Consider the following 6,000-nt stretch of genomic DNA (forward strand, 5'->3'; position numbering starts at 1 on the left):
GCAACCGCCTCCATTTCACTCCGTTCCATATTATTTTATGTTAGAGACCGACCCAGGCCCCCCATCACAGAAAGGAAAAATGATGTGGCCCTCACAGAAAAAAGTTTGGGGACCCCTGAACTACAGCATAGGAAAGGGACATGAAAGTATGCTGATACTGTATATACAGTATCTCTCTCTCCTGAAGCTAACAATGGATATTTACAATGTCTCTCTATAACCCTAAAAGTTAACTTTGATCACACAAGCCCATGTTTACATAAAAAAGACATACAGTAAACCAACTAATTGACCCTTCATAGAGGAGTGTATTCAACAGTCTTCTGTCAGTCTTATAGCTCTGCTGATTGGTCAATAGTGACCTTTGTAAAGACTGTTGACTAGTCTAGACACAGTCATTATTATCTATTATTATCTAGGGCCTCATGTAGTTGAACCTACTAGATCACAGTCAGCTGGACAAAATCAGGTTGAGGCTTTCTTAACAGGCTGGTCACATACAGTTGGCTACTGTAGTATGTTAGGGCTACATCATTTTGTGAGATGATACAAAGGCATGCAAGTTTATTCCAATCATATTAAACAGTGAAAAACTATGAAAAACACCAACTTACGGTTATGATCTGTCTCCCACATCAGTGCTCAGCTCTCTGTCTTGCTCCTCACTGATACAGCTCTCCCCTGTATGAACTAGTCTGTCCACATTGTATCACCTCATTGTGTCTGTCTGTCTGTCTGTCTGTATGTATGTATGTATGTATGTATGTCTGAGACACATGACAGGCTGACAGCTATCACACTTAATGTGTCACCATGGGAGGGGTGGGGCAAGATATTTCTCATCCAATGAAATGATTGTGTGTGAAAACACAGGTGGTTCAAACACAGATACAACCCCCCAAAATAAATAAACTTTTGCCAGTCATAAATTCTCATTTCAACATTATTCTTTTTAATGACGTTTTTTTCTTCTCCAAGTATTTGGTCATTTAAACATTTAAAAGAATTGAGTATACATGATCGCAACAATAAAGAACTTATAGGGATAGGAGGATGGAACTAGAATACTTTGCACATATCAGAGACCCTCTGGAGCTCTTCCTGGTTCACTGCTTCTCAGGAGGCTGTGTCTCTGGTCGTCGTGGTAACGTTGTGTGTCGTCACAGGGTGACCAGTTCTGGTCGCCGTGGTAACGCTGCGTTGACACCAGAGTCTCCCAGACGGGAAGGGGGAGGGGGCGAGGTGTCTAAGGTCATGACACCTCGGAGACTTGGAACCTCAGAGTGAAAGGTAACCGAGGCTTCCCATTGGTGGATTCTGACACCCTCTGAGTCAGAAACTCGGGTATCATCTTTGTACAACGAGTTTCCAAATGAGACATTTCAAAGTGGTAATTCAGACACACGTCGTGAACGCACCATGAGTGTTCCTCCAACAGTCTGTGTCTCCTGGCAACAACTCTCACCAGTTACAACATCCAGGAATTCTGGAAAAGGCAAAAAATAACAATCATTTCAGTCCCAAGCCAGGTACATCCTGGAGGGGGCAGGGTAGAGAGGATATTTTAGTTTTCTTGTTGTTGTTGTTGTGGTTGTTGTTTTTGCAGTAGAGTGTTCTAGAAGCAGTAAGAACAGTAAGTGGAAGTCATGCCAGTGTCACGAACAGTCCCATCATCCCTAGGGAGGGAAAGGGGGGGGGGGGGGGGCTTCAGGGTTGCTCCCATCTCCTCCACCTCTATCAGTCCCTCCGTACATCCATCAGACGCCTGCGATGGAGGTCAGTTTGTCTGTCTGTGCGTCTGTGTGTCTGTCTGTCTGTCTCTCTAGGTCTGTCTGTCTGTCTGTCAGTCTGCCTGTTTGTCTGTCTGTCTCTCTGTGTGTGTGTGTGTGTGTGTGTGTGTGTGTGTCTGTCTGTGTGTCTGTCTGCCTGTGTGTCTGTCTCGCTACCTATCTGTCTGCCTGTCAGTCTGTCTGTCTGTCTGTCTGCCTGACTCTGTCTGTCAGTCTGTCTGTCTGTCTCTCTCTGTCTTTCTGTATGCGTGTCTCTCTGTCAGTCTGTCTGTCTGTCTGTCTCTCTCTGTCCATCTGTTTGTCTCTCTGCCTGTGTCTGCCTATCTGTCTGTCTGTCTGTCTGTCTGTCTGTCAGACGCTAGTGATGGAGGCCAGGGTCGGGGGCTTGGTCAGCTTGTCCTTCTGCGCGGAAGCAGGGGGTTGTGGGATAGCGCGGAAGTTGAAGGGCGGGCCGACGCTGGTCAGGTGACCGGGGATCATGTGACGGGGGCTCAGGACTGCAGAGTTCTGACGTCTGTTATTCTCCGTCATGATGCTGGAGGTGTTGGAGGCAAGGCTCTCACGAGTCCTGGAGGAGGGGGAGGGGTTGGAGGGAGGAGGGTGAGAGGAGGGGAGGGAGGAGGGGAGGGGTGGGAGGGAGGAGGGTGAGAGGAGGGGAGGGGTGGGAGAAGGGGAGGGTGGGAGGAGAGGGTGGAGGAGAGGGGTGGGTGGAGGAGAGGGGTTGGTGGGAGAGGTAGGAGGGGAGGAGAGGGTTCAAACTGTTAACTTTTAAAAAGCAGTTAGTCTGCCTTTAAGAACAGGTTTTTTTGTAAATAACAATACGTGTACAATACACAATGTCAACTTATCTTCTCTTACCTAATGCAGACATTTTCATTTTTTCAGTAATGGTTAAGCACATCCATATCGGATGATGACATAATGGTTACCATATTTTCAGGGCTGACAGAAAGGGTAGAGGGGGGCAGGGGGGTAATATCAACACAGCTAATATCAAAAAAGAGACGACCATTTTTGACAAATGTAAATGTACTCTGTGGGACTGTAAATGTAAATGTACTCTGACATTATACTAACAGACACCATCAGTACACAGCCAGTGGAGGTTTTGCACAGGGTGTTAGTGATCCCTGTACTAATAAAGGCATTAGACATGTAGGAATACAACAAACAAGGTCACGCTCATCAACAAAAGGAATTTTCTGAAAAGTTAATGAACATGATTTATATCTAAGTGACCCAGAAAGAGTATCCTCCATTTCTGAGCCTGACTTGGCTCTTGGTGACTCCTCAAATGTTTCTAACTCTGTCACAGATGAACATGCTCCATATAAGAGGTTAAAGGTCAAAGGTCAACCCTTTGTTTACACCTGAAATATCTGAAAGTGCCTGGGCCACAGCTAGACAGACGGATTCCTCACCTGATCGACTGCCTTTTAGACAACTGAGAAATAGGTGCATGGCTATGATCAGGAAGGCTAAATCTACTCACGATGCACACTCCTTATATGGCGGTACCGGAGAGCTACACAAGATAGATACAATCTGGAAAACGGTTAAATGTTTGAAACACACTGGCCCATCAAATCATGACTGAAGCTGGGCCTATTACTGGCAAAAGGGAAATAGGGTGATGCTTTTAATCAACATTTCATTTCATGTGACTATTTATCCCTATGCACACCCCACATACACACACCTACCATTAAGTGCACAGTCACTTTATTCAATACTACCTCTCCCATCGAGCCACCGAGTGCAATACTCATGCTATTTCTTTCTTTTTACGACCACTATTGTATTGCTCAATTTATCTCTTGTCTTATTTGTCTCTTACAACTATTGTCACTTGTCTTATTTGTCTTACTTGTCTTACTTATAACTACTGCCACTTTATTTCTCTTGTTGCTGCAATGTCGAGGAACTGAAGTCAAATTCTACTCCTGCTGTTGGCGAGCAGTCAAGTGATGTGGCAGGACATAGAGTCGTCTGGCCTGAATCACATAGCGGTAGTTTTCTGGCTAGTGGGCGTCAAAAGGGTTTCTTACTGGATCACAGACAGGGAAGTCCTTGGTGCTTTACTGACCAATAGGAGGCAGACTTACTGGATCCTGGTCCTTTACAAACTGCAGCACACCTTATTGTGACACAGTTTCTAAAGTATGGAAAGTAGCCATATGCTGCCACTTGTCAAGGGAGGAGACACTAGTAACATGATTAACTATCGCTGAACTCAAAGCTCTCATGTTTTACATAAAGTATCAAAATCCTTGGTAAAATGCTGAAGTTCTGTCCTTTTTAGCTGAAAAGTCGGAATCTGTATCAGTCTATTGTGACATCATCACTTTAAACCTGGTCATAGTACCGTCTCAGAGACATCACTGGTCGTGAATGACATTGTCATCACAGGAGTGGTTAGTTCTTTTTCCACAAGTTTCCACCAACCTTAGAAAAACAGCTTTAAGCCAATATGGTCAGAAAAAGACTGTTATAGTAATAGATGATAGGCCTACTAGCTCTCTATTCTAATTAAGTAAATGATAAATGTTTACATGATAGTAAATACTAATAAATGAATAAATATGTGACCTGGGGGAGTTGAAGCCGCTGTCCACGGTGACGCTGCTGCTGTCCATGCTGTCGAGGCGTGCGGAGTGGGCGTGGCCTGAGGGCGGGCCACCGCGGGGACTCAACAGCGTCAGCTTGCTCTCGAACTTCCTCTGGAGGTCGCCCTCCTCCTCCCGCTGCAGCAGCCACTGCATGGCTGCGCCCCCCACCCCACTGACCCCGCCTCCGGCCCCGCCCTCCACCTGACCTTTCACCTCCGACGACGTCACCGCCTCCTTCCGCGCCACCTCTTCTTCCTCCTCCTCCTCTTCATCCTCGGAGACGTTGTAGTAGTCGAAGGCGGCGTGGGACGCGGAGGAGGAGGCGGGGGGGGGAGGGTTGGGCGTCTGGGGGGGTGGGGGGGCTGAGGAGGAGGAGGCGGGGGTGGGGGGGGCAGCTGTAGCGGTGGTCTGAGGCGGGGGGTCCGGAGCGTCGGGGGCTGCTGCTGCTGCTGGGGAGGAAGAGGAGGAGGAAGAGGAGGAGGAGGCTGGGGGCAGGAGAGGGGTCTTCCTTAGTGTCCCAGGTTTGCTGTAGTTCTCTGTGTAGCCAGCAGGTGGCGGGGCACCAGGGGGAGGTTTGAACAACGTGTCTTTGCTGAAGATCTCCTTCCTCCTGTTCCCTGTCCCTCCTCCTCCTCCTCCTCCTCCCCCTCCTCCTCCTCCCCCAGGGTCCACGTTGTGTTGGTGCTGCGCCAGGCGTCCGTTGGGGGCGGGGGGCTCCGGCGTGTGGCTGGGCGTCGGCCTGATGGCGACGGAGGAGGAGGCGTGTTCCTTGGCCGAGGGCGAGGGGTCGTCGTCCGTGACCAGGGGGGACGGGGGGAGAGGTAGGTGGGGGAGGGAGAGGGGGGAGGGCAGGTGAGGAGGAGCAGTGAGGAGGTGGGGGGAGGAGGTAAGGTGGGGGAGGGAGAGCGGGGAGGGCAGGTGGGGGGTGTGGCGGTCGGCCGGGGAGCCGTGCCGGGAGAGGAGCGGCGAGGGGGCGGAGAGGACCGTCTCGTTGGAGTATTGGTCGGAGGGGGGCGGTTTGAGGTCGCTGTAGGACGGCAGGCTGTCTCTGCTCTGGTTCCTCTCTAGGCTCCTCCCCCCGGCCTCCAGGCTCCTCCCTCCGGCCTCTAGGCTCCCCCCCCCCGCGGACTCGGGGACGCACCTCTCCGAGTAGAAGCGGGCGGCGGAGAACATGATCCTGGAGTAGCGGCACGACTTCTGGCGCCCCTGTCGCAGCGTCCCGTCGTCCGTGTGGTAGCGGGAGCCGCGCTCCTCGCCGCCGCCGACAAAGTCCTCGGACGACGCCCCGATGGAGGAGGCCACGCCCACCCCCATCGAGGGGGCCCCTCCTCCTCCCCCTCCCCCCTGCGGGGTTCCCTTCAGGGCGTTGTCCATGGAGCGCGAGCGCTCCTTCGACTGGTCCGGCCTGTCGTGGTGCGCGCGGCGGTCCTGGGTGTGGGAGTGGCTGCGCTGGACGAGGCGGGAGCCGGCCGATGCCCGTGACGGCTCAGGGAACGGCATCTCCGTCCGCCGCTTGGCCAGCTCGCCCGACACGTCCCACTCGGGCGCCACGGGGGCTGCGGCGGTGTGGGACGACTCAGCGAGGTTGGGGTTGCTGTGGA

General features: G+C 51.5%; 1 pseudogene across 1 annotated transcript in view; it reads right to left on the reverse strand.

Moving 5' to 3' along the window:
- Positions 1 to 2,141: 2,141 nt before the first annotated feature.
- LOC308160776 (storkhead-box protein 2-like) overlaps positions 2,142 to 6,000 on the reverse strand; it is a 16,846-nt pseudogene continuing 12,987 nt past the window's right edge. Inside the window, exons 5-8 of the transcript in view lie at positions 5,339 to 6,000; positions 5,044 to 5,167; positions 4,380 to 4,848; positions 2,142 to 2,358 (exon numbers count right to left, since the gene is read on the reverse strand). The exon at positions 5,339 to 6,000 is cut by the window's right edge and continues 403 nt beyond it. The product of the transcript in view is annotated as a storkhead-box protein 2-like (transcript). The remainder of the gene's footprint in view (positions 2,359 to 4,379; positions 4,849 to 5,043; positions 5,168 to 5,338) is intronic.

This window comes from Nansenia antarctica (assembly GCF_963989245.1).
Source record: "Nansenia antarctica genome assembly, chromosome: 6".
Lineage (NCBI taxonomy): Eukaryota > Metazoa > Chordata > Actinopteri > Argentiniformes > Microstomatidae > Nansenia > Nansenia antarctica.